At 39.6% G+C, this 27,889-nt stretch overlaps 1 protein-coding gene and 1 long non-coding RNA gene across 5 annotated transcripts in view; one reads left to right on the top strand and one right to left on the bottom strand.

The window, feature by feature from the left end:
* LOC106088372 (protein alan shepard) overlaps window positions 1-27,889 on the bottom strand; it is a 1,012,027-nt gene that overhangs the window by 507,813 nt on the left and 476,325 nt on the right. The window lies entirely within an intron of this gene.
* On the top strand, window positions 298-8,631 carry LOC131994348 (uncharacterized). The gene is made up of 3 exons (XR_009396649.1): window positions 298-1,270; window positions 1,338-1,667; window positions 7,854-8,631. It is a non-coding gene; the product is annotated as an uncharacterized LOC131994348 (long non-coding RNA).

Here is a 27,889-nt window from a genome sequence, read left to right as displayed (position 1 = left end):
TCAAATCGGTCCATAACTTGATACAGCTTCCATATAAATCGATCTTTGGTTTTGACTTCTTGAGCCACTAGAGGGCGCAATTCTCATCCGACTTGGCTGAAATTTAGCATGAAGTTGTCTGTTTTGACTTCCAACCACTATGCCAAGTATGGTTTAAATCGGTCCATATTTTGATATAGCTGTCATATAAACCGATGTTGGATCTTGACTTCTTGAGCCACTAGAGGGCGCAATTCTCATCCGATTTGACTAAAATTTTGCAAGAAGTTGTTCGTTATGACTTTCAACATCTGTTGAAAGTAGTTTCCCTCTGATGTTATTTTGAATTATTTGAATTGATTATCTAATTTACCTTACCTTATTTTGAATTACCATGTAATAGTTTTTAAGTCACTGTTGAAACATCCCAGTATTCCAAATTAATAGTATGGCAACAAGTTAACCATCCTCTTTGTGTGTTGTTGTATTGAGTGGAGGCCGATGCTTCTTGGTGTTGCCACGAAGAAGTCTCGAGCTCCCTTTTTACTACAGCATCACATCCAAGTGGTTGGTTCTCTGCAGCTTTTTATCATCTACATAAAATGTAAGTTGTATCCCATACACCCCTCTAAATAAAAGACAACCATATCATCCCATTTTGAACTCAATCATCTCGGGTTTTCATTTAAAAGGCAAGTGAGGTGATTCATTCCTCAATAAACTTGAAGCTTTTATTTTATTTGAAATAAAATAAAAAATATAAATAGTGAATTTGGAGTAATTTTCAAACAAAACGAAAAATATACTACATCTCCGTAGTATGAATTTGCCATGTGCAAAGTTTCTCCACATTAATGACACAAATCCCAGCTCATTTACTCCCAAATAGCTAAAATCCCTTATTGATATTGAACATGGTCCTTCGAACCTTTATTGAACACAGCTTAATGGTTAAATACCTCAAAAGTTCATTTTGTTAGTATCACGGAAACCCTAACTCGCTGTAACAAATGTCAAACTGTCGTTTTTTTACATGTGCCAAGACCGAAAGGAGAATTATAAGTTTTTATTAAATATTTTTCATCAGACAACGGAAAGTTAGTTCAAGATCGTGAAATCGGTGGAAAACTATTGTTCTCCATCCCACGCAACGAGAACGCGAAGAATTGCTGAAATTTTTAGTTACAAGGCCCTGACACGTGTAGGTAACGGTTCAAGGCCACCAACCTTGGAAACGGGCACATTCTGCAGGAACTGTACACTTCAGCAAAACCACAAAATTAATTAATCGGTATACGCAAATTAATTACTATTTCGGCAAAAGACCACCTTCCCCATTCTCCTTCTATTCTTTATAGATAATAAAGGCGGCGGCATCGTAACTTCCAATTACAGGAAGCCCCATCATCGCATAAAGTAATGTGAATAATATCCAATATTTCTTTTGGAAAACATACAGAACGTACATAAATACGTAGTCTTCGCCTGAACCACGTTATCTAAATGTATGTACATCCCTGTTTAAAATAGGAGGCGACAAAATTTCGAAAGGCTTGTACAACTAAATTGTTCTCACCGACTCATTCCTCCAAGTCAATAGACAGGGACACCCAATTTCTAAACCCTTTCAACTGCACCACCTCGTCAGCAGTATATTTTCTTTGGTGATGTCCCGCTGGATTAATGATGTAAGTCCAATTCCAATTTTTAGCTAGAAAGATAAGTGAAAAAATATGAACCATCTCATTTCTTACGGCTGAACAATCCAAGTTCCCTCCGAGAAAGATACAGGCGAACGAAAACTACCATCTTTCGGTAGAATTTAGTTTCATGATAGTTTTACTACATTTGCCTACAGATTTCTGGACACACCATCAAAGCCTAACACATTTTCACCAACATTCACAATAGGCGTCATCAATTTTTTTTTTTGCATGTTTATAAGCCAATATAGGAGAAACTCAACACATTCCGATTAGACTAATAATTGTTGAATGCAAATGCCCAACACAATAACCACCTTTGAACAATCACAGATCTCCATTTATTCTAAATGGAATCTGGAATAATAAACTGGAATCATCCTTAAAGTACGCCACACTATTTCTACATTAGTGATTCACAATAACACACATTTGGTACCATATATAATTTTTCACCTTTTGCACAAGCTGGTTATTTATGTTAACTGGAGTTGTACTATGCAATAGTATTTGATTCTAATTTATAAATCTATTCTCGATTAGAACCCTTATAAAGGCCGCTAGAGACTAATTTTTGGCACACATGCTGGACGTTTTAACTGGTATGAAATTCATCTACAATAACTTGTATTGCCCCCTGCATGCGGAATCTGTTTTCTTCTAATTGCAATGTAAAGATAATATACACGCAGTATTGGTTTGAATCAGTATTTTTTGGACCCAATTGATAAACAATCCCTTTGTTTTAAGAGATAACCCCGTTTGAATTCACAATACCTGAGTTTTATATTCCTCTTTTAAGCCAAGACACAAACCATTATGGAGGATTTTACATTTTATTCCGATGATTTGGTAATATTTTGTTCGGAATTTGATAACCTTGCAAAGACTGAAATTACGGACTCAATGCTTGAGGTAAATTTGCATGACTTGAACCATCGATGGTCAGAGGTGCAAAGGTCATATAAGGAACTTCTTATCAATAAGAAGGGCGACCTTGACCAGAAGTCATTGGAAGCGGCACGAGGCAAATATAGCACATGCACGAAGTCCTTTCATAATTGTAAGGCGAATATCTTCGACTTGCAGAAAACTTTTGTTGCTTCCCCTATAAGCTCCTCCTTTATAGCGAATGACATTCCAGCTACCGATTTAGCTATAAAGGTACCTCCCTGCGACACGGAGCTGTTCTATGGAGGCTACGAAGAATGGCCAGCATTTAGAGACATGTTCTCTGCGGTATATGTCGATCACCCTAGACTACCGCCTGTTCAAAAGCTTTATCACCTCCGCCTCAAGTGTCGCGGGCAGGCAGGAGAGATTGTGAAGAAGTATAAGCTCTGCGGTGAAAATTTTTGCTTAGCATGGGAGGCTTTGCGTATGAGGTACGAAAATAAAAGGATATTAGTGGACAATCAACTTAAAATTCTTCTAAATTTACCTCCCATTACTTCCGAAAGTTGTGAGTCCCTTCAATACTTGCGAAGCACAATTAATGACTGCCTCTCTGCTCTGAAGGCGCAGAATATCTCGACAAAGGACTGGGATCCTATACTTATTTACATTTGCTCCACTAAACTTCCCCACGAAACTCTCTCCCTGTGGGAACAGTCCCTGAAATCTCACAAGGAACTTCCAGAATGGGAACAAATGGACACCTTTCTCTCACATAGGTATGAAGTGGTGGAACGTTTGAATAGCATTCAAGATGCACGACCTGCAACTAAAGAAATTCATAGGGAAAGTACTACTGTGACCAAGAATGAAGCCAGTTTCCCGTGCAAGATATGCAAACTTAACCACCCATTGAAACAATGCCCAGAATTTAAAAAGCTTGACCCACAATCTCGAAGCACATTTGTCTCCTTAAATAACATATGCATTAATTGTCTCTCTTATACTCATACTCGGAAGAACTGTCAGAGCAAATTCACATGCAACACTTGTAACAAGAACCATCATTCACTACTGCATTTTACCCGAAATGGAGCTAGTTCTAATCAAAAAAGCTATAGTCCAAAATCACCGGTTAGCGACGAATCTCAGGCCCCAGAAGAAGCCCCGGATTCTTCTTATACGCATCACAGCAATGTAACTTTGGAAACAGCTTCACACTTTACTTCTAATGCTGACAATTCTTGGAAAGGAAACACTTTGCTACCTACTGCTGTTGTCCAAATAAAGCACAATGGTGATTTGTTAAAAGCAAGAGCTTTTCTTGATCAAGGCTCTGAGCGCTCTTTTGTTTCGAAGACTCTTCAGCAGCGATTAAAGCTTGTGGTTGAGAATAAGAATTTCCAGATCCATGGAATGGGTGGTGAAATTGTGGCAAATTCTAATTCCATATGTTCGTTAACTCTGTATTCAGAGAGGCATGAGATTGAGGTGAATTTGGGAGCGATAGTTGTCCCAAGAATCACAAGGCTTTTACCTAATTTCGAGATAGCCAAGTCACAAACCAATTTTAGTGGCATAGAGGGTTTGGAACTCGCAGACCCTGATTTCTACACTCCTGGGAATGTAGACTTGCTCCTCGGCAGCGATGTGATGCCCTCTCTTCTCATAAACGGGTTACGTAAGATTTCTGAATCTCTCCTTGCTCAAGCCACAATATTCGGTTGGATTATTAGCGGGCCTATTCAGTGTCAATCTGTTTCGGCATTCTCCATTGGAATTTCTGAAATGGATGACGAAGCAATTAGTACACAACTCAGAAGATTTTGGGAGCAGGAAGAGATACCGAATAAGATTCCCTTTTCGAAAGAAGATGAGTTCTGCGAATCTCTGTATTTGAAGACCACGTATAGGAATAAGGATGGCCGATATGTGGTTAAACTTCCATTCAAACCTGGGTTTCCACGGGAGATGCCTTTGGGGTGCTCTCGTTCTAAAGCCCTCATCCAGTTTATTGGTATGGAAAATTCTTTGAAAAAAAATTCCGAGTTTGCCGAAACTTATCGAAATGTTTTGGCCGAATATTTGACACTTGGTCATATGACACCAACATCATCTCAGGAAATAATTTCCCAAGGTTCATTTCACTCATATTATATGCCTCACCATGCGGTTATGAAGCCCGACAGTCGGAGTACTAAGCTAAGGGTAGTCTTCAATGCTTCAAGGAAAAGTAACTCAGGCAACTCCTTAAATGACATCTTATTAGTTGGACCAACCCTACAACTGGACCTCATGACCCTGATCGTTAATTGGCGGCTATATCAGTACGTTTTTTGCGGTGATATAGAAAAGATGTATCGCCAGATCTTGGTCCATGATGGAGACACTCCCTTTCAACGAATCGTCTTTCGGATGAACCCATGCGATCCCATTCAAGACTTCACACTCCGAACGGTGACATTTGGTGTAAATTGTGCACCATATTTAGCCATCAGGACATTATTACAGCTTGCCAAAGACTCTGAGGATCGTTTTCCTCAGGCAGCACATATTTTAAGAAATGAGACATACGTAGACGATATTCTGACAGGCTCTCATGATTTAAATTCGGCTATAAAAGTGCTCTCTCAAATCATTACGGTATTGGAATCTGCTGGATTTCATTTGAGAAAAATATCGGCAAACACCAAAGATATACTGGAATCCGTTCCCAACGAATCACTCTTAGATTGTGACTTTCTCAAGTTCGCAGAAACAAGCGGTACTAAAACGCTTGGAATACAGTGGAACGCGCTGAAAGATTGTTTTTCATATAAAATAGAACCCATAGAAAAACAATTAGATATTACAAAAAGAAAAATACTGTCCACTGTCGCAAAAATATTTGACCCGGCGGGGTGGATTTCGCCCATTATAATCCAGTCAAAAATGCTCCTACAACATCTCTGGTTGGAAGGAACTAAGTGGGATGAAAGCGTCAAACCCAATACCCTGCTCAAGTGGAATCAATTTGTAGATAACATACAGCTAATACCCAACATACATATTCCTCGCTGGGTAAAGTTTGCCCCCCTTGTCTCTACGCAGATTCACGGTTTCTGTGACGCGTCTGAGAAGGCGTATTGCGCGGTTATCTATTTACGTGTCCAAAGAAATCAATCAACGGAATCTAATTTATTTGTGTCAAAAACCAAAGTGGCTCCGCTAGAACCCGTAAGTCTACCAAGACTGGAATTGTGTGGTGCTCTACTTCTCTCTCGGTTGGTGAAAAAAGTACTGTCTCAACTCCCGATAAATAATTATGACCTCTACTTATGGTGTGACTCATCGATTGTCCTCGGCTGGTTAGAAAAACCGCCATCATCATGGAAGACATACGTCGCTAATAGGACAGCAGAAATTATTCGAAATATTGGTAACATTTCATGGCGTCACATTCGATCAGCAGACAATCCAGCAGATGTGGGTTCTAGGGGTTGTAATACTATGGACCTCATGCAGAATTCCTTGTGGTGGAAGGGTCCAACATGGCTTATAGAGCCGCCAAACGAATGGCCAAAGTCTCTTCCTGCATATATTGACCCGCCCGAAAAGAAAAAGATAAATGTTTTCCATATGAACGAAATTGTAGATCCCTTAGAAAGATTTTCAAGGTGGGACCGCGCCATACGAGTAATTTGCTATGTACGAAGGTTTTTGCATAACTCCCACAAAGAAAAACGACAACAACACACTCAAGACTCCAAAATTATAACACATTCCGAATTCACCGAAACAAAAAACTTGCTAATTACTTTGGCCCAAAGGCAGTACTATGGCAAGGAATATCATTCACTTTTGACGTCAAAACCTATTAGCAAGAAAAGTCCTTTATATTCTCTAAATCCTTTTATTGATAAATGTGGGGTACTCAGAGCCTCAGGCAGAATCTCAAATTCAGATTTCGCCTTTAACGAACGCCATCCCATCATAGTCCCCGTAAAGTCCAAATATTGCACTTTATTAATCGAGTTTACTCACATTTTTTTGATGCACGCCGAACACAACCTAATGATAAGGACAATTCGAAGCGAATATTATGTATCGAGGCTTAGATCAGCAATAAAGAAATGCATACATCAATGCAAAACTTGCATTGCATATAAACAGCGCCTCCAAACACAGTTCATGGCAGCATTGCCTAGTGAACGAAGCAAATTTTCCCCTCCGTTCACCATAACAGGTCTAGATTTCGCGGGACCATTTCCAATAAAGGTGTCTCGACTACGACAGGCTACATTTCTTAAAGGTTATGTTTGCATTTTTATTTGTCTAAGTACGAAATCCATCCATTTGGAACTCTGCTCGGACCTTTCATCTGCCTCATTTCGGGCTGCCTTTGTAAGATTTGTTGGAAGGCGAGGCCTGCCACAAAAGTTGATGTCGGATAATGGTACTAATTTTGTGGGGGCTGAGAGAGCATTTAATTTCCAATATGTCCATTTTCTCAAAGCCATATCCAAGGATATTGTTGAAAAGTACGCTACACATGGATTTCAGTGGACCTTTATTCCTCCCAATGCCCCACATATGGGGGGAATTTGGGAAGCTGGGGTGAAATCCTTTAAAATGCATTTTCGGAAAGTAACCCAGAATGCCAAATACACGTTCGAGGAATTTTGCACCCTTTTAGTACGAATCGAGGCGGTCTTAAATTCTCGACCCCTATCACCGATGACGGACGACCCTTTGGAATTATTAGCCTTGACCCCAGGTCACTTTTTACGAGGTGCTCCTATGGTTGCTATGCCGGAGGCTACTGACGAGACATTTCCTATTGTAGACAAATGGGATAAACTCAAATCTATCCAACACCAATTTGCTCGGAGGTGGAAGGATGAGTACATTAAGGAACTTCAAAGCAGATACAAGTGGCAGCGTTTGCAAAAGAATTTATCCGTAGACCAGTTCGTCCTTATTAAAGACGACTCCTTGCCTCCGTGTGAATGGCGGTTGGGTCGCATTACAAAAGTTTATCTAGGACCAGACGGTCTTGCCCGGGTAGCTGATATAAGGACTCAGCTTGGGACCATAAGGAGACCAATAGTAAAATTGTGTATTTTACCATATAATGCTCCTCAATCTTAAATATTCCTTACAATCGTTTCTGTCAAGACGTACCTATTTGAAATTATCATTATTTCATATCATCACACAAAATTTTGTCTTCCACAGGGACAGAAGAGATTCCAGAATCCATCAATGCCTAATTTGTAAAAATTATCACCCTCTTAGATATTGTAGACAGTTCTTAAAAATGGCGGTCAAAGATCGTCGTCGTGCTGTTGTTCGCCATAAGTATTGCTTAAATTGTTTGGCCCGTTCGCATAAAACAGCGCAGTGCACATCAACTAATTTATGCCAAAGTTGCGAAAGGGGACACCACACCCTACTCCATGAACCAATTCAACAAAGACTACAACCAGAACGATGCCGAGCTGACAGAAGAAGAGTTCTAAAAAACAAATGCCAACGTCCAACTACACAATTGCGTCCAGCCGAGAGAGGTGGTCATAACTCAGCAAATTCTAGACTACGTTATGGTAATAACAGTAATTCAGAAAAATCTCAACGGTGCCTGGAGAAAGCTTTTCGTATATTGAACCAGCTCAAACGCGCTCTATAATTGTTGCCCTTTCCGGCCAAGGGGGGCAGGATGTTGAAAGTAGTTTCCCTCTGATGTTATTTTGAATTATTTGAATTGATTATCTAATTTACCTTACCTTATTTTGAATTACCATGTAATAGTTTTTAAGTCACTGTTGAAACATCCCAGTATTCCAAATTAATAGTATGGCAACAAGTTAACCATCCTCTTTGTGTGTTGTTGTATTGAGTGGAGGCCGATGCTTCTTGGTGTTGCCACGAAGAAGTCTCGAGCTCCCTTTTTACTACAGCATCACATCCAAGTGGTTGGTTCTCTGCAGCTTTTTATCATCTACATAAAATGTAAGTTGTATCCCATACACCCCTCTAAATAAAAGACAACCATATCATCCCATTTTGAACTCAATCATCTCGGGTTTTCATTTAAAAGGCAAGTGAGGTGATTCATTCCTCAATAAACTTGAAGCTTTTATTTTATTTGAAATAAAATAAAAAATATAAATAGTGAATTTGGAGTAATTTTCAAACAAAACGAAAAATATACTACATCTCCGTAGTATGAATTTGCCATGTGCAAAGTTTCTCCACATTAATGACACAAATCCCAGCTCATTTACTCCCAAATAGCTAAAATCCCTTATTGATATTGAACAACATCTGTGTCATATATGGCTCAAATCGGTCCATAACCTGATATAGCTTCCATATAAATCGATCTTTGGTTTTGATTTCTTGAGCCACTAGAGGGCGCAATTCTCATCCGATTTGACTGAAATTTAGCATGAGGTTGTTTGTTTTGACTTCCAACCACTGTGCCAAGTATGGTTTAAATTGGTCCATATTTTGATATAGCTGTCATATAAACCGATCTTGGGTCTTGACTTCTTGAGCCAATAGATGGCGCTATTCTCATCCGATTTGACTGACATATAGCATGAGGTTGTTTGTTATGACTTCCAACAACTGTGGCAAATATGGTTTAAATCGGTCAACATTTTGATATAGCTGTCATATAAACCGATCTTGGGTCTTGACTTCTTGAGCCTCTAGAGGGCGCAATTCGTATCCGATTGGAATGAAATTGTGCATAAAGTTGTTTCCTATGACTTCCAACAACTGTGCCAAATATGGCTCGAATCGGTCTATAACCTGATATAGCTGCCATATAAACTGATCCGGGATCTTGACTTCTTGAGCCTCTAGAGGGCGCAACTCTCATCCGATTTGGCTGAAATTTCGCATGAGGTGTTTTGTTTTGACTTCCAACAACTGTGTCATATATGGCTCAAATCGGTCCACATTTTCATATAGCTGTCATATAAACCGATCTTGGGTCTTGACTTCTTGAGCCAATAGAGGGCGCAATTCTTATCCGATTTGACTGAAATTTTACACAAAGTTGTTTGTCATGACTTCCAGCAATTGTGCCAAGTATGGTTTAATTCGGTCCATATTTTGATTTAGCTGTCATATAAACCGATGTTGGATCTTGACTTTTTGAGCCACTAGAGGGCGCAATTCTTAACCGATTTGGCTGAAATTTAGCATGAGGTTGTTTGTTTCGACTTCCAACCACTGTGCCAAGTATGGTTTAAATCGGTCCATATTTTGATATAGCTGTCATATAAACCGATCTTGGGTCTTGACTTCTTGAGCCAATAGAGGGCGCAATTCGTATCCGATTGGAATGAAATTGTGCATAAAGTTGTTTCTTATGACTTCCAACAACTGTGCCAAATATGGCTCAAATCGGTGTATAACCTGATATAGCTGCCATATAAACCGGTCTTGGGTCTTGACTTCTTGAGCCTCTAGAGGGCGCAATTCTCATCTGATTTGGCTGAAATTTCGCATGGGGTGTTTTGTTATGACTTCCAACAACTGTGCTAAGTATGGCGCAAATCGGTACATAACCTGATATAGCTGCCATATAAACCGATCTGGGTTTTTGACTTGTTAAGCCTCTAAAGGGCGCAATTCTTATCCGATTTGGCTGAAATTTTATACAACGGCTTCGCCCATGGCCTTCAATATGCTTGTCCAATATGGTCTTAATCGATCTACAGCCCGATATAGCTCCCATACAAACCGTTCTACCGATTATGCTTCTTGAGCCCCTACAAGTCGCAATTCTTCTCCGAGTGGACTGAAATATTACCCAATGACTTCTACTATGATCTTCAACATTCAATTCACTTATGGTCCTACTCGGACTATAACTTGATATAGCTCCAATAGAATAACTGTTCTTATTCAATATTCTTTGTTTGCCTAAAAAGAGATACGGCGCAAAGAACTCGACAAATGCGATCCATGTTGGAGGGTATAAAAGATTCGGCCCGTCCGAACTTAGCACGCTTTTACTTGTTGTTATTTATTCTGAACATATTAAAGTATTTGTTTTTAGATGATAGCCTGATCATGGCAGTTTCCCTTTGAAAATGTTTATTTTATGCATTTGACCTATAAATGCCATAGCTTTTGAATGTTAACAATTTTGGCAATTCTCCTAAGTTTCGTTTTGTTTTTTTTATCAGCTAGCCATAAAAATACCCTTTTGGGGGCACAGAAATGAGCATCCACCATTGGCTAAAATAGAATTCAATAGGCCACTTATCGGGCATGGATACAACATCCACTGCCACTTATTGAGTTTGTACGAGTTAGTTCATGCAATTTCCTGTTGCAACATTTGTCAATTGTCTGCTGCAGTCCAGGGAAAAGAGTTACAAGGGCACAATACTCACACACACATACAAACACTGCTAGGCTAGGCAATTGTTAATGTGTAAAGGGTTATACAAGTTAGGACGAAACAAAGTTACATATATGGCTTGTAGACCACCAAAGGCTAGAAAGTAAATGAAGTTTGGATTTGAAGCCTCAGTGTACTCAGTAAAGAATGTTGAGATTGCAATTATCGTCTAAAACAGCTAATCTGTCAACCTATCGGCCACGGCAGCCTTATTATTCTACTGCCTAAAGGACTAAAATTTCCACCTCAAAAAGTTTTAGCTACCATTATTTCTCATTGACAAGATTATGGTTCGAGGGAGATTGGTGCGTTAGTATGAACGAGTTCATTCTTTACTAATGAAATACCAAATTACCAATGTTATAACCCTAAACATACTCTTCGTACATTCTTTTGCCATTTGTAGGTACTGATGTCATATTAACTGCTTGGCTGGTTGGCCAAGGTGTGCATGTAGTTGCAGACTGCTGCACTGTAGGATGTTATTCGCTGTCATCTGCACTCTTGCACACACACACACTCACACACACACACAATAGTATCAACTGTATTCCGGGCAGGCAAATGCAACTCAGTTCAACCACATCCGTTTGAAAAGATATACAATTTTGTGGCTGAACAGTGCCATCAGCGAACGGCCGGTTAGCCAACCATAATAACAGTATCAGCCTCTGCTGCTGCTACATCTAGTCCCATGGCCCCTATGGTTGAGCGAAAGAGCATCAACTACCGCATTTCATGTTCAACATTCGATGTTCATTTAGTATCACAACTGGTAAAAAGGCTTGTTTGCTGATAAAAAAAAAGAAAAAATATTATTTTTGGTCTATGGTTGTTTCTTCCTGTGAATTTTAGTTTTTTTCTATAGCATTGCCAATATCAGAGAGTAGCATTTGGAAGTTCAAAGCCCAACAAGCATCCCATCCGGACCATCCAATCAGCTACAACAACATTTTGTCTAAATAGAGTATCATTGCCAATACAAACAGTTTTTTTTTTCTTTGGGTAATTTTGTGATGGCATAAAATTCACTTAGCCTTTATAGGTGGCGATTTTTTGCTTTGCTGCCTGCCTATTCGTTGCCTAGATTGTTAGAGTTTATTAGAGTTGGGAGTTTATGAGCTGACAGAGCTGCCAAATCTGCCAAATCTGCCAGGGATTGGTAGCACAGAACCATTAACCCACGCATTTCTGTTGACGTCTTACTTTTTTCAAGAAATGTCCGTCAGTCTGTCGAAATCACAATAGCGGCCTTAAATCGAGAGATCGGTCTGTATGGCAGCTATATCCAAATCTGGACCTATCTGTGCCATATAGCAGAAAGATGACGAGGGGCCTAACACAACTCACTGTCCCAAATTGCGGCGAAATCGGACAATAAATAAGTCTTTAATGGCCCCAAGACCTTAAATCGAAAGATCGGTCTATATGGCAGCTATATCCAAATCTGGACTGATCTGGGCCAAATTGAAGAAAAACGTCGAAGGGCCCAACACAACACACTGTCCCAAATTTCAGCAAAATCGGATAATAAATGTGGCTTTTATGGGCCAAAGACCCTAAATCAGCGGATCGGTCTATATGGGGCTATATGAAGATATAGTCCGATACGAACTTAACCTGCTTGTGGAGAAAAAAAAAAAAAAAAGAATCTGTGCAAAGTTTAAGCTCAAGCACGCTTCGGACGGACATGGCTAGATCGTCCTAGATCTTTACGCTGATCAAGAATATATATAAACGTTATAGGATCGGAAATGGATATTTCGATGTGTTGCAAACGGAATGACAAAATGAATATACCCTCATCCTTCGGTGGTGGATATAAAAAGAGAGGTTTACTCCAACTCATTATTTTACATTTTTTATGCCCACCACCATAGGATGGGGGTATACTCATCTAGTCATTCCGTTTGTAACACCTCCAAATATTGATCTAAGACCCCATAACGTATATATATTCTTGATCGTCTAAACGTTCTGAATCGATCTAGCTTTGTCCGTCCGTTCATGATAGCGGTCGAACGGTAGGTTCAGATTTAGATATAGCCCCCATTGAAACCGATCCCCGGATTTGAATTCTTGAGCCCTTAAAACCTCCATTTTCATCCGATTTGGCTGAAATTTGAAACAAAGACTTGATTTATGACTTCTAACAGCCATGCCAAGTATGATCCGAATCGGTCTATAAACAGATATAGCCCCCACATAGACCGATCCCCAGATTTGACTTCTTAAGCCTTTAGAAGCCTCAGTTTTCATCCGATTTAAATAAAATTTGGAACAAAGACTTGAGTTACGACTTTCAACACCCAGGCTTAGTAGGATCAGAATCGGTCACGAAACATATACTTGACTTCTTAAGCCCTTAGAGCCTCAATTTTCACCTGCATTGCCTGGAATTTGGCCCAAAACCCTATCTTAAGACTAACAGTACCACTGCCATGTTTTATCGGAATTGGTCAATATGGTGATATAGGCACCCCAAGACCCGATATACCGATATGACTTCTTGATACCCAAATAACTTAAATACAAACTCAGTTAATGAGGGTAAATTTTTACCGGAATCCATGGTGGTGGCTACCCAAGAGTCGGCCCGACCGAACTTTGAACGCTTTAACTTAATATTCGTGTATAATCTCTAGACCGAGATCTGACATCTTCTTTCTAGGGTACCACAATGGGCTCAACTGTCCTCGAGAGTGGACTTACCAATGGTGGGTAGCCCACTCAACCTAATCTTACCATGCGCTTAGGACTCTTTATCGCAAGATCGGTGTTTATGGCAGCTGTATCCAAATATAGTCCGAACCGTACCATATTTGGTTCGGACGGGCCGAAACAAACTCTCCGTAATCGGGTAAAAAGTGTGGCTTTTATGGACGTAAGATCCCGAAACGTCAGATCGGTCTTTATGGCAGCTATATTTAGATATGGCCCGATATGGACCATATTGGGTTCGACTATAGGGGGGCCTAGCTCAAATGTTTAGAATTTCAGCTAAATGGAAAAGAAATGGAGCTTGCATGGACTTAAGACCCTAAATTACAAAATCGGTCTATATGGCAGCTATATTCAATTATAGTCCGATGTGGACCATACAATTAACATGCGCATAGAAAAACTTAAGCTGTAATCCAAATTTTAAAGCAAAATCTCAATTTTTAATAAAACTCCACAATGTGGATAAAAATCCACAATGTGAATAAAAATCCACAATGTGGATAAAAATCCACAATATGGATAAAAATTTACAGCGTGGATAAAAATCCACAATGTGGATAAAAATCCACAATGTGGATGAAAATCCACAATGTGGATGAAAATCCACAATGTGGATATCCCAAACTCCACGTTTGGGATAAAAATCCACAATGCGAATAAAAATCCACGTTGAAGATAAAAATCCACCCTGTGGAAAAAAATCCAAGTTATGGCTTTAAGTCTGGGTTGTTGAGTAAAATTCACGTAGTGGATAAAACTTCCGTTAGTGGATTAATATCCACTTAGCGGAAAAAAATCCACTTAGTGGATAAAAATCCACTTAGTGGATAAAAATACACTTAGTGGATTAAAATCCACTTAGTGGATAAAAAATCCGCTAAGTGGATAAAAATCCACGTTGTGGATATCCAGTTAGTGGATAAAAATCCACTTAGTGGATTAAAATCCACTTTGTAGAATTAAATCCACTTTGTGGATTAAAATCCACTTTGTGGATTAAAATCCACGTTGTGGATAAAAATCCACGATCCATTAAAAATTCGCAATGCATACAAAAATCCACATTGTGGCCATAAATCCAGGTTGTGGATTAAAATCCAGGTTGTGGATAAAAATACAAGATTTTACATAAAAATCCACGTTGTTGATAAAATTCCACGTTGGGGATAAAAATCCACTTTGTGGATAAAACTCCATTTTGTGGATAAAAATCAACTTAGTGGATAAAAATCCATTTAGTGGATAAAAATTCACGTTGCGAATAAAAATCCACTAAGTGGATAAAAATCTACTTAGTGAATAAAAATCCACTTAGTGAATAAAACTCCAATTAGCGGATAAAAATCCACTTTATGGATAAAAAATCCACTTAGTGGATAAAAATCCACTTAGTGGATAAAGATCCACTTAGTGGATAAAAATCCACTTAGTGGATAAAAATCCACTTAGTGGATAAAAATCCACTTAGTGGATAAAAATCCACGTAGTGGATAAAAATCCACTTAGTGGATAAAAATCCACTTAGTGGATAAAAATCCACTTAGTGGATAAAAATCCACTTAGTGGATAAAAATCCACGTAGTGAATAAAAATCCGCTTAGTGGAAAAAAAATTAAATTTGTGGATATCCAGTTAGTGGATTAAAATCCACTTTGTGGAATTAAATCCACGTTGTGGATAAAAATCCACGCTCCATTAAAAATTCGCAATGCGTACAAAAATCCACATTGTGGCCATAAATCCAGGTTGTGGATTAAAATCCAGGTTGTGGATAAAAATACAAGGTTTTACATAAAATCCACGTTGTGGATAAAAATCCACGTTGTGGATAAAAATCCACTTAGTGGATAAAAATTCACTTTGTGGACAAAACTCCATTTTGTGGATAAAAATCCACTTAGTAGATAAAAATCCATTTAATAAAAATCTACTTAGTGAATAAAAATCCACTTAGTGAATAAAATTGCAATTAGTGGATAAAAATCCACTTAGTGGATAAAAATCCACTTAGTGGATAAAAATCCACTTAGTGGATAAAAATCCACTTAGTGGATAAAAATCCACTTAGTGGATCAAAATCCACTTAGTGGAGAAAAATCCACTAAGTGGATAAAAATCCACTTAGTGGATAAAAATCCACTTAGTGGATAAAAATCCCACGTTGTGAATAAAAATCCACGTTGTGGATAAAAATCCACGTTGTGGATAAAAATCCACTTTGTGAATAAAAATCCACGTTGTGGATAAAAATACACGTTGTGGATAAAAATCCACTTTGTAAATAAAAATCCACGTTGTGGATAAAAATCCACGTTGTGGATAAAAATACACGTTGTGGATAAAAATCCACTTAGTGGATAAAAATCCACGTTGTGGATAAAAATCCACTTTGTGGATAAAAATCCACTTTGTGGATAAAAATCCACTTAGTGGATAAAAATCCACATAGTGGATAAAAATCCACTTAGTGGATAAAAATCCCACGTTGTGAATAAAAATCCACTTTGTGAATAAAAATCCACGTTGTGGATAAAAATACACGTTGTGGATAAAAATACACGTTGTGGATAAAAATCCACTTTGTGAATAAAAATCCACGTTGTGGATAAAAATACACGTTGTGGATAAAAATCCACTTAGTGGATAGAAAACCACTTAGTGGATAAAAATCCACGTTGTGGATAAAAATACACGTTGTGGATAAAAATCCACTTTGTGGATAAAAATCCACTTTGTGGATAAAAATCCAGGTTTTGGATAAAAATCCACTTAGCGGATAAAAATCCACTTAGTGGATAAAAGTCCAGTGAGTGGATAAAAGTCCATTTATTGAATAAAAATCCACTTTGTGGATAAAAATCCACTTAGTAGATAAAAATCCACTTAGTGGATAAAAATCTACTTAGTGGATAAAAATCCACTTAGTGGATTTAAATACACTTAGTGGATAAAAATTCACTTAGTAGATAAAAATCCACTTTGTGGATAAAAATCCACTTCGTGGATAAAAATCCACTTAGTGGATAAAAATCTACTTAGTGGATAAAAATAATAAAAATAAAAAATAAAAAAATAAAATAAAAATAAAAATCCACTTTGTGGATAAAAATCCACTTCGTGGATAAAAATCCACTTAGTGGATAAAAATCTACTTAGTGGATAAAAATCCACTTAGTGGATAAAAATCCACTTAGTGGATAAAAATTCACGTAAAAATCCACTTTGTTGATAAAAATCCAATTTGTGGATGAAAATTCACTTTGTGGATAAAAATCCACTTTGTGGATAAAAATCCAGGTTGTGGATAAAAATCCACTTTGTGGATAAAAATCCAGGTTGTGGATAAAAATCCAGGTTGTGGATAAAAGTTCAGTTAGTGAATAAAAGTCCACTTAGTGGATAAAAATCCACTTAGTGGATAAAAATCCATTTAGTGGATAAAAATCCACTTAGTGGATAAAAATCCTTAGTGGATAAAAATCCTAAAAAAATTCATAAAATCCATAAAAATTCATTTAGTGGCTAAAAATCCACCTAAAAAATTCATAAAATCCATAAAAATTCATTTAGTGGCTAAAAATCCACTTAGTGGATAAAAATCCATTAAGTGGATAAAAATCCACTTAGTGGATAAAAATCCACTTAGTGGATAAAAATCCACTTAGTGGATAAAAATCCACTTAGTGGATAAAACTCCACTTTGTGGATAAAAATCCACTAAGTGGATAAAAATCCACTTTGTGGATAAAAATCCACTTTGTGGATAAAAATCCACTTTGTGAATAAAAATCCACTTTGTGGATAAAAATCCACTTAGCGGATAAAAATCCACTTAGTGGATAAAAGTCCAGTGAGTGGATAAAAGTCCATTTATTGAATAAAAATCCACTTTGTGGATAAAAATCCACTTAGTGGATAAAAATTCACTGGGTGGATAAAAATCCACATTGTAGATAAAAATCCTGGTTTTAGATGAAAGTCCATGTTGTCGATAAACATTTTTCTAGTGATCGCTTTATATGGCAATTTCTTTCGAATTATATGAACTCGGACACATTGGTTTATTGATTTTTTTTTTTTTTTTGCTAGGATATTAGTTGTTGTAGAAATGCACAACGATGTTCGGCATTGTTTCAATTTCAACAATTGCAGTTACGGTTGCTAACGATATCAATAAATTGTCAACAGGGAGTGAGAAGAGTAAGGACGTTTTTGCACAGTTTCAGATGCCAGAATCCTGTGCACAGGCATCCGTCCAGTAAAATGACAATGCAGATGGATGAATGTGTGGTTATGCGTGCCATGTGCGAGTTTCAGATCGAAAAACCAAATTGAAAAAAAAAAAAAATTGATAAAGGCCATGGGAAACATTCCATTCTACCGCAATAGAATATAACAATGATGTTGGTGGTTGAACGTGTGTGTGTGTAGGTTCATAGAAAGGGTTATTCGATGGGAATGAATGTTAGGTATGAATGTTAGAGAAATTAAGATCCTACTTTCGACATGGATTGAAGTTTGAAACACATTGCGCTTGAAGAGTTCTTATGCCGACTGTTTTTGAGTTCTACTGGTTTTTTCAACTAAAATTTCATATCTGCCTTTTGCAGATATTGACGCCATTCGCCTACCATATCTCATCGCAAATTTTCTATCATTGCAGTCGTAAATTGATTTTACCCATCAATGCATTCCAGCTGCTAATGCCACTCTCCAGCCATCTGTTACAATTGTTTTTCGTTAAGTACTGTTTCGTGGGTTTTTGGCGATAATGAGGGTCTGTTGTTTTGTGGCCGTCTGTTTACAAGAGTTTCAGTTTATTTTTCAACCATTCAATGCTAGGGCATATCAGCGAAAACCCAATTGTTGTATTGCGATGACAACAATATTTTAATAGCATTGGCAAGGTTTCTGTTGCCAATGTCTTTTTTTTTTTTGGGTTTTGGTGTTCAATTTGGCGGTTTGCATATGTTGCATAATCTTCTACGCCCGCCTCCTACCCTTTGCCTAGCAGGAAATAAGCACTTCCGATGTTAGAGTTGGCCTCCACCCCCGAGGATTTGCGAATGTAATCAATTATCGGGAACATTTTTGTGTATGTTTTGCGGATTATTGCTTATTTCGATTTTAATTATGTGCCACTCGTCGATGTCGATTATGTGGGAGAGCGCTTGGCAAAACATGATTTTAATTGAGATTTTTATTTTAATGCTGTGCCCAATTGTCATCATGGTCATCATGGAGACCATGAATAAATCAGCAACAGATTTAGACAGCAGTTGACATTTTGCTGTGGCAACTGCCTTTTAAGTTAAATTTGTAACATTACAAACTCTATGCCACAAACTGTCAAGGACCGGAAAAGGGGGTTTCCTTCCGTTTTTGAAAAGGTCATTTATTTAAGAGGCAGTTTTGATTTAGGGTAATCACATCGAAAACATCACAAAAATAAGTAGGGTGAACCGAGCTAAGTTCGGCCGGTCCAAATCATGTGTTCACTCCACCATGGTTAGTATTTCTCAAGTTCTCATTGATATGTAAAAAGTTTTGCTCTGTTCCAGCTTTTCGGAGCTGCGCCAACTGGGTCGCACTTAGGCTGAGAGAGCTCGGTTGCGGCCACAGTTCGTTTCTGGGTGTCATGGATGCGGAGGGTAGACTGTGAAGGATCTCCGACTATCTGGCACCAGTGTCGACTGGAGTGAGGGCATTCGCAATTCGTTTTCCTGTGAGGCATGAATGCAAGGCGAAGGCTGTACTCGAGGAGGATGACAACTCGATCTATACAGATGGCTCCAGGATGGAGTCAGGGGCTGGATTGATGGGTCTACTCTGATGCACTCAATATCAGTATGTCTCTGAGACTGCCGGACGAGTGTACGGTCTTTCAGGCAAAGGTCTGTGCTATTGCAGTGGGCCCAAGAGAAATTCCGCCCTCCAAACTCAGAATTTTTGTGGACAGTATGGCGGTGATCAAGGCCTTAGGGTTGAGGATGGTGAGGTCTATATCCGTGGCGGATTGCTTGGAAACCCTGGATAGTCTCCGGACGCACGAAATGACACGGACATTGGTTCATGTGTATGAAGAGATTCCAGGGAATGAGAGGGCGGACGAGTGCGCCAGGATCGGACGGCGGACCAGTCATCGGTCTTGCCTATGTGCCATTTGTCGAGCTATTGAACACAGTAGAGGGTATGGCCAGGACGGCGACGGTGGCGAGGTGGTACTTGGTGGATGGTTGCCGGACTGCAAAGGCGCTATGGCCGGTCATCGACCGGAGGAGGAAGAGAGAATGGCTGACTATCGAACGAGCGGCAACCATCTCTCGACGCACGAAATGACACTGACATGGGTTCATATGTATGAAGGGATTCCAGGGAATGAAAGTGCGGACGAGTGCGGCAGAAGCGAACGGCGGACCAGTCATCGGTCTTGCCTATGTGCCATTTGTCAAGCTACTGAACACAGTAGAGGGTATGGCCAGGACGGCGACGGTGGCGAGTTGGGACTCGGTGGATGGTTGCCGGACTTCAAAAGCACTATGGCCGGTCATCGACCGGAGGAGGACGAGAGAATAGCTGACTATCGAACGCCCGGTAACCATCTCTCGATAGCGGTCATAACCGGACACTGTGCCATAGGCGCATGGGAATACCGCACAATGACTTCTGAAGGAGTTGCCCCAATAAGGATGAAGAGGAGACTATTAAGCACTTACTGTGTTCATGTCCAGGTCTGCGGGGATGAGGGCTCACCTTTCTGGGGGCCATTCTGGTGAGCCATTTCTCCTATGATCTGAGTGAACTTGCGAACGTACCTCTGGCAGGCTTTCTGAGATTTGTTGAAGGAACTGGATGGTGCCGACGGGGGGTGTCATAAGCCCCCGCGTAGGTACATTCGTGCTTTGGTGGGAATGGACGTTTCTTCACCTTACGCTCGAGTTTTCCATTCCTCCTGTCTTTCCGAGGTCTCACATCTTCTTTCTCATCCCTTTCTTTCTAGGGTACCACAATGGGCCAGACTGGCCTCCGAGTGAACTCACCCTGGAAGGCAACCCACTTAACCTAACCATGCTCTGACCTCCATAGCGCAGAGGTTAGCATGTCCCCCTAAGACGCTGAATGCCTGGGTTCGAATCCTGGCGAGACCATCAGAAAAACTTTTCAGCGGTGGTTTTCCCCTCCTAATGCTGGCTACATTTGTGAGGTACTATGCCATGCAAAACTTCTCTCCAAAGAGGTTTCGCACTACGGCACGCCGTTCGGACTCGGCTATAAAAAGGAGGGCCCTCATAGTCATAGCGAAACAAGTCGTGCAAAATGTCATTCCAATCGGATAAGAATTGCGCCCTCTAGAGGCTCAAGAAGTCAAGACCAAAGCTCGGTTCATATGGCAGCTATATCAGGTTATTGACCGATTTGAACCATACTTAGCACAATTTGTGGAAGTCATAGCAAAACACGTCGTACAAAATTTTATTCGAATCGGATAAGAATTGCGCCCTCTAGAGGCTCAAGAAGTCAAGACCCAAGATCGGTTTATATGGCAGCTACATAAGGTTATTGACCAATTTGAACCATACTTAGCACAATTTGTGGAAGTCATAGCAAAACACGTCGTACAAAATTTCATTCGAATCGGATAAGAATTGCGTCCTCTAGAGGCTCAAGAATTCAAAACCCAAGATCGGTTTATATGGCAGCTATATCAAAACATGGACCGATATGGCCCATTTACAATCCCAACCGACCTACAATAATAGGAAGTATTTGTAAAAAAAATTCAAGCGGCTAGCTTTACTTCTTCGAAAGTTAGCGTGCTTTCGACAGACAGACGGACGGACGGACATAGCTATATCGACATAAAATGTCACGACGATCAAGAATATATAGTTTATGGGGTCTCAGACGAATACTTCGAGTAGGTACAAACAGAATGACGAAATTAGTGTACCCTCATCCCATGGTGGAGAGTATAAAAATAGAGACACTGAGCTGAAACTTTGCACAGATTCTCTTTTTTGTCCATAAGCAGGTTAAGTTCGAAGGTGGGCTATATCGGACTATATCATGATATAGCCCCATATAGACCGATTCGCCGATTTGGGGTCTTAGGCCCATTAAAGCCACCTTTTTTATCCGATTTTGCTGAAATGTGGGATAGTGAGTTGTGTTAGGCGCTTTGACATACTTCTTCAATTTATCCCAAATCGGTCCAGATTCGGATATAGCTGTCGTATAGACCGATCCGACGATTTAGGGTCTTAGGCCTATAAAAGCCATATTTATTATCGAATTTTGCTGAAATTTAAGACATTGGGTGTTGTTGGGACCTCTGACATACTCTTCAATTTGGCTCAGATCGGTCCAGGTTTGGATACAGCTGCCCAATAATAGCCACATTTATTATCCGATTTTGCTGAAATTTGGGACAGTGAGTTGTGTTAAGCCCTTCGACGTCCATTTTTTATTTCGATTTAAGGTTTTGAGCCCATAAAAGGCGCATTTATTGTCCGATGTCGCTGAAATTCGGGACAGTGAGTTAATTTAAGCCCCTCGACATATTTCTTTACCTTGGCCCAGATCGGTCCAGATTTGGATATAGCTGTCATATCGACCCATCCGCCGATTCAGGGTCTTAGGCCTATAAAAACCACATTTATTATCCAATTTTGCTGAAATTTGGGACATTGGGTTGTGTTGGGTCATCTGATACTCTTCTTCAACTTGGGCCAGATCGGTCCAGATTTGGACATAGTTGCCATCCGCCGATATAGGGTATTAGGCCCATAAAACCACATTTATTATCCGATTTTGCTGAAATTTGAGACAGTGAGTTGTGTTAAGCCCTTCGACATCCTTCTTCAAATTGGTTCAGATCGGTTCAGATTTGGATATAGCTGCCATATAGACCGATCTCTTGATTTAAGGTTTTGGACCCATAAAAGCCACATTTATTATCCGATTTTGCTGAAATTTGGTACAGTGAGTTGCGTTAGGGCCTTCGACATCCTTCGTCAATTTAGCCCTGATCGGTCCAGATTTGGGTATAGCTGCCATATAGACCGATCTTTTGATTTATGGTTTTGGACCCATAAAAGCCACATTTATTATCCGATTTTGCTGAAATTTGGGTCAGTGAGTTGTTTTAGGCCATCTGATATCCTTATTCAATTTGGCTTAGATCCGTTCATATTTGGTTATAGCGGCCATATAGACCGATTTCTCGATTTAAGGCTTTGGGCCCATAAAAGGCGCTCTTATTGTCCGATGTAGCCGAAATTTGGTACAGTGAGTTGCGTTAGGGCCTTCGACATACTTCGTCAATTTAGCCCAGATCGGTCCAGATTTCGATATAGCTGTTATATAGACCTATCCCCCGATTTAGGGTCTTAGGCCCATAAAAGCCACATTTATTATCCGATTGTGCTGAAATTAGGGACAGTGAGTTGTGTTAAACCCCTAGACATACTTCTGCAATATGGCACAGATTGGTCCAGATTTGGATATAGCTGCCATATAGACCGATCTCTCGATTTAAGGTTCTGAGCCCATAAAAGGCGCATTTATTGTCCGATGTCGCCGAAATTTGGGACAGTGAGTTGTGTTAAGCCCCTCGACATATTTCAGCAATTTGGCCTAGATCGATCAAGAGTTGCATATAGCTGCCATATAGGCCGATCTAGCGATTTAAGGTTTTGGTTCCTTAAAAACCACATTTATTGTCCGATGTCGCCGAAATTTGGGACAGTGAATGTTGTTGGGCCCATCGACATTCTAGTGAAATATGGATTTTAACGAAATATGGTTTACATATATACCCGAGGTGGTGGGTATCCAAAACGCCCTTTTACTTGTTAAGTTTCTCTTTAAAATATAAAGACATTAATCGCTTCGTTTTTCATTCCTAGTTTTCCTAGAATTGTATGTCACTCTGAAACATCACTTCCAGGCAAGTCACTTAACCGAACTGGATTGGCAAAAGGGGTGTTAATTTCATAGTTTTTTTTTTCTTGTCGTACAATTCAAAAGCATTTATTAAGTCATTTGGTTTCATAACAGTTTCAATAAAAAAAAGCGTTTTAATTTTCCAAGTGCTTGCTTTATTGCAAAAAAAAAGGAGAAGGTTAAAACAAACATCGATATGAAGAAATGTGATACCATGAACTTCGGGTAAGGGAAATAAGAAAGAAACTGCATGAAATTTGCTAAGTGATGACCACTTGTCCTTTCACTTTTTCCCATATTCCATATTCCATTTCTTTTTGCTTCAGTCATTGATGACCGGACATTATTCAAGCAATTGATGGATTTCCGTTTATTATTAATGGCATACTGTTTTGCTTAAATAACACAAAAAAAATATATTTACGTTTTTGGTCATAAAAATTTAAGTATCATCATTAGAAATGGAAATCGAAGCGGAAAATAGTAAACAGCCCCATATGCCTGCTGACTAAGTTATTGCATGAATCCCAAGCCTAAGCTCCTACTTAGCAGCAAAAGAAAAAAAACATGAGTAGTAAAGAAAAATGAAAAAAATATGGCAAAACTACAACAACCAAATGATGGACTAGCATATAGAGCTCATAAATATGTCAAGAAAGACATAAATGTGAAACTTTATGGAGTTTCGGTGTTTGGTGTATGAGTGTAACACACACACCCACACACACATACACATCAAGCCACGGCAGTTAAGTAAAGAAACACAGAATGACTGAAAACAACCACCACTTAGCTGGCAGCTAACAATTACTTGGTGCAATTATGCTGAACATTTAATTAATTTTTGCCGGAAATGGAAATTGGTTTACTTGTCCCATTTCCTGCAAACAAAATTGCCATTTAAGTAGAAAATGCCTTATTTAATCGTTTGTATTGCCAATATAAAACGGCCATGAGAGGCTTTGGTTACCAGCCAAGGACATGCATATCCCTTCAAATATGTAGCACATGTAGTATAGGCTGGGACGAATAGTTTTAGAAAAGTGAAGCAATGATTTTTTTTTTTATACTAAGACAATAAGGGAACTCTTTTCCGGAAAAATCGAAATTTTTCAAAACAAACGATGTCATATTCGAAAAATTCTTAAGAAAATTTCGTTAACGTTATTTAAGAAAAAAAAAATCTAGCATTTCTTCTACCAACCACCGTAGAAGGGGGAATCCTAATCTAGCCATACCGTCTGCAATATCTCGAAATAATGTTCTACGACTCCCAAAAAGTGTATACATATGCTTTATTGTCTTAAAACCCTAAGGCGATCTGGCCATTTCTGTCTGTCCGTCCTTCCATCCGTCCTTCGCTGGAAATCACGATAGCGGTCGTATGCGTAAAGCTAGGCGCTCGAAATTTTGCACAGATTCTTCTTTTTGAAGTAAGCCGTTGGGCATTTCAAATGGGCCATATCGGTTCAAATCTAGATGAAGCTACCCTTCTACAGGACTCCTTGAGCCCCTTGAGAATCAGCAAATATTATTCGATTGGGCTGAAATTTAGTATGCAGTGTTCTGTTACACCCTCCAAGAATGATGCCAAGTATTATCCAAAACGGTCCGTAGCCTTTCTATAGCTCCCACATAAACCGATTTCCCGATTTGACTTCTTGAGCCCTTACAAGCCGCTATTTTCATCCGATTTGGCTCAAATTTTGCACGTAGCGTTCCGTTATGACTTCCAAAGCTGTTCCAAATACAGTAAAAATCGGTCTATAACCCGATATAGCTCCCATATAAACCGATCTACCGATTTGACTTTTTGAGCCCTTACAGACCGGAATTTTTGTTTGTCCGATTTGGCTGAAACTTGGTATGTGGTGTTCTGTTATGACTTTCAACAACTGTGCCAAATACGGTGCAAATCGGTCTATATCCCGATATAGCTCCTATTAAAACCGATCTACCGATTCGACTTCTTGAGCTCTTACAGACCGGAATTTCTGTCCGATAAAATTTCAGTCAAATCGGATAATAATTACGCCCTCTGGAGGCTCAAGAAGTCAAGATCCCAGATCGGTTTATATGACAGCTATATCAGATTATGGAACGATTTAAACCATACTCAGCACAGTTATTGCAAGTCATAATAAAACTCCTCCTGCAAGATTTCAGCCAAATCGGATAAGAATTGTGCCCTGTAGTGGCTCAAGAAGTCAAGACCCCAGATCGGTTTATATGACAGCTATATCAGGTTATGGACCGATTTAAACCATACTCAGCACAGTTGTTGCAATATAAAACTCCTCATGCAAGATTTCAGCCAAATCGGATAAGAATTGTGCCCTCTAGTGGCTCAAAAAGTCAAGACCCCAGATCGGTTTATGTGGCAGCTATATCAGGTTATAGAACGATTTAAACCATACTCAGCACAGTTGTTGCAAGTCATAAAAAAACTCCTCCTGCTAGATTTCAGCCAAATCGGATAAGAATTGTGCCCTCTAGTGGCTCAAGAAGTCAAGACCCCAGATCGGTTTATATGACAGCTATATCAAGTTATGGACCGATTTAAACCATACTCAGCACAGTTGTTGCAAGTCATAAAAAAACTCCTCATGCAAGATTTCAGCCAAATCGGATAAGAATTGTGCCCTCTAGTGGCTCAAGAAGTCAAGACCCCAGATCGGTTTATATGACAGCTATATCAGGTTATGGACCGATTTAAACCATACTCAGCACAGTTGTTGCAAGTCATAAAAAAACTCCTCATGCAAGATTTCAGTCAAATTGGATAAGAATTGTGCCCTCTAGTGGCTCAAGAAGTCAAGACCCCAGATAGGTTTATATGGCCGATATATCAAAACATGGATCGATATAGCCCATTTCCAATTCCAACCGACCTTCACTAATAAAAAGTATTTGTGCAAAATTCCAAGCGCCTAGCTTTACTCCTTCGAAAGTTTGAGTGCTTTCGACAGACAGACGAACGGACGGACAGACTGACGAATGGACAGACGGACGGACATGGCTAGATTGACTTAAAGTGACTTGACGATCAAGAGCATAAATACTTTATGGGGTCTCAGAGGAATATTACGAGGAGTTACAAACAGATTGACGAAATTAACATTTGCCCATCCTATGGTGGAGGGTATAAAAAAGCTCAACTACTTGCGAATGTTTACCTCCACTAAATCAGCCATGTTCTCAAAGAAATGAGAACGTAGGGGAATACCTTCCTCTGACTGTGCCATTGCGGGACAGAAACACAGCAGATGTACTATGGTCTCTTCTTCCTCGAGGTCCTCACAGCTGCACAAAAGTCGTTACTTCAGTCTGTCAGCATGTTTTCCGATCACACAGTGACCTGTCATGACGGACACAATGACTGAGATGTCTTTTCTAGCCAGCGACAGCAATGCTGTTGACTTCTTTAAGTCTAAATTGGGCCACATAGTATTGAAGTTTTCACAACACGCACATTCTGACCATCTGTCATTTGTTGCCCCTCGGGCCTGATCCTAAAGGATAGGATATCCAGCAAATTACTCAAAAAAAAAAAAAAAAAACAGCATGCCTATGTCAAGGGAAGGTCGGAGGAGAGTTCCCTGCAAGAGGTTGTGAAAAAAACCGAAGAATACCTCGATGCAAAGACGTAGATATCGAAAGGGCGTTCAGCAATGTGCGGACCGACATACAGATCAAATTTTTTGCCCAGTACCGGGTCCTTCACTACCACCTTCACCTATCACTCCTTTGGGTGACCACCATAAATGACCCATTATGGATGATGAGTGTGGAGGGTCTGAACCCTTCTGCTACGCAGACAATGTTTTAATACTTCTAAGGGTTAACGATCCGAATCAGTTATGCAGAAGGGCTGAAAGGGTCTTGCCGATGGCATACGACTGGGCTGGACCTAGGGGTATTAATGTTTAACCAGAGAAGACTGAAGTCTGCCTGCTCACCAGGAAGACGAACGTGGGCTAATTTGATGCACCACGTTTCCTCAACTGAACGATGTTGATATCTGACAAGGTAAAATACTTAGGAGTGATCTTGGACAGGAAACTTAGCGAACTGAGAAGACTCACAGATATTGGGCACTGTATTAACAGGCTCTTAGGCTCGAAATGGGGTCTGAATCCGAGGATAGTCTACTAGCTCTACAGCAAAAATGGGCAACGAATATTGTTTTTGCGAGTCGACATAGGGATTGAAAAAGTTCAGCAGGATCCACAGACTGCTC

This window comes from Stomoxys calcitrans, chromosome 1 (assembly GCF_963082655.1).
Source record: "Stomoxys calcitrans chromosome 1, idStoCalc2.1, whole genome shotgun sequence".
Taxonomy (NCBI): domain Eukaryota; kingdom Metazoa; phylum Arthropoda; class Insecta; order Diptera; family Muscidae; genus Stomoxys; species Stomoxys calcitrans.
Note: the sequence above shows the minus strand (reverse complement) of the source record. Positions and strands in the feature narration are given on the sequence as shown.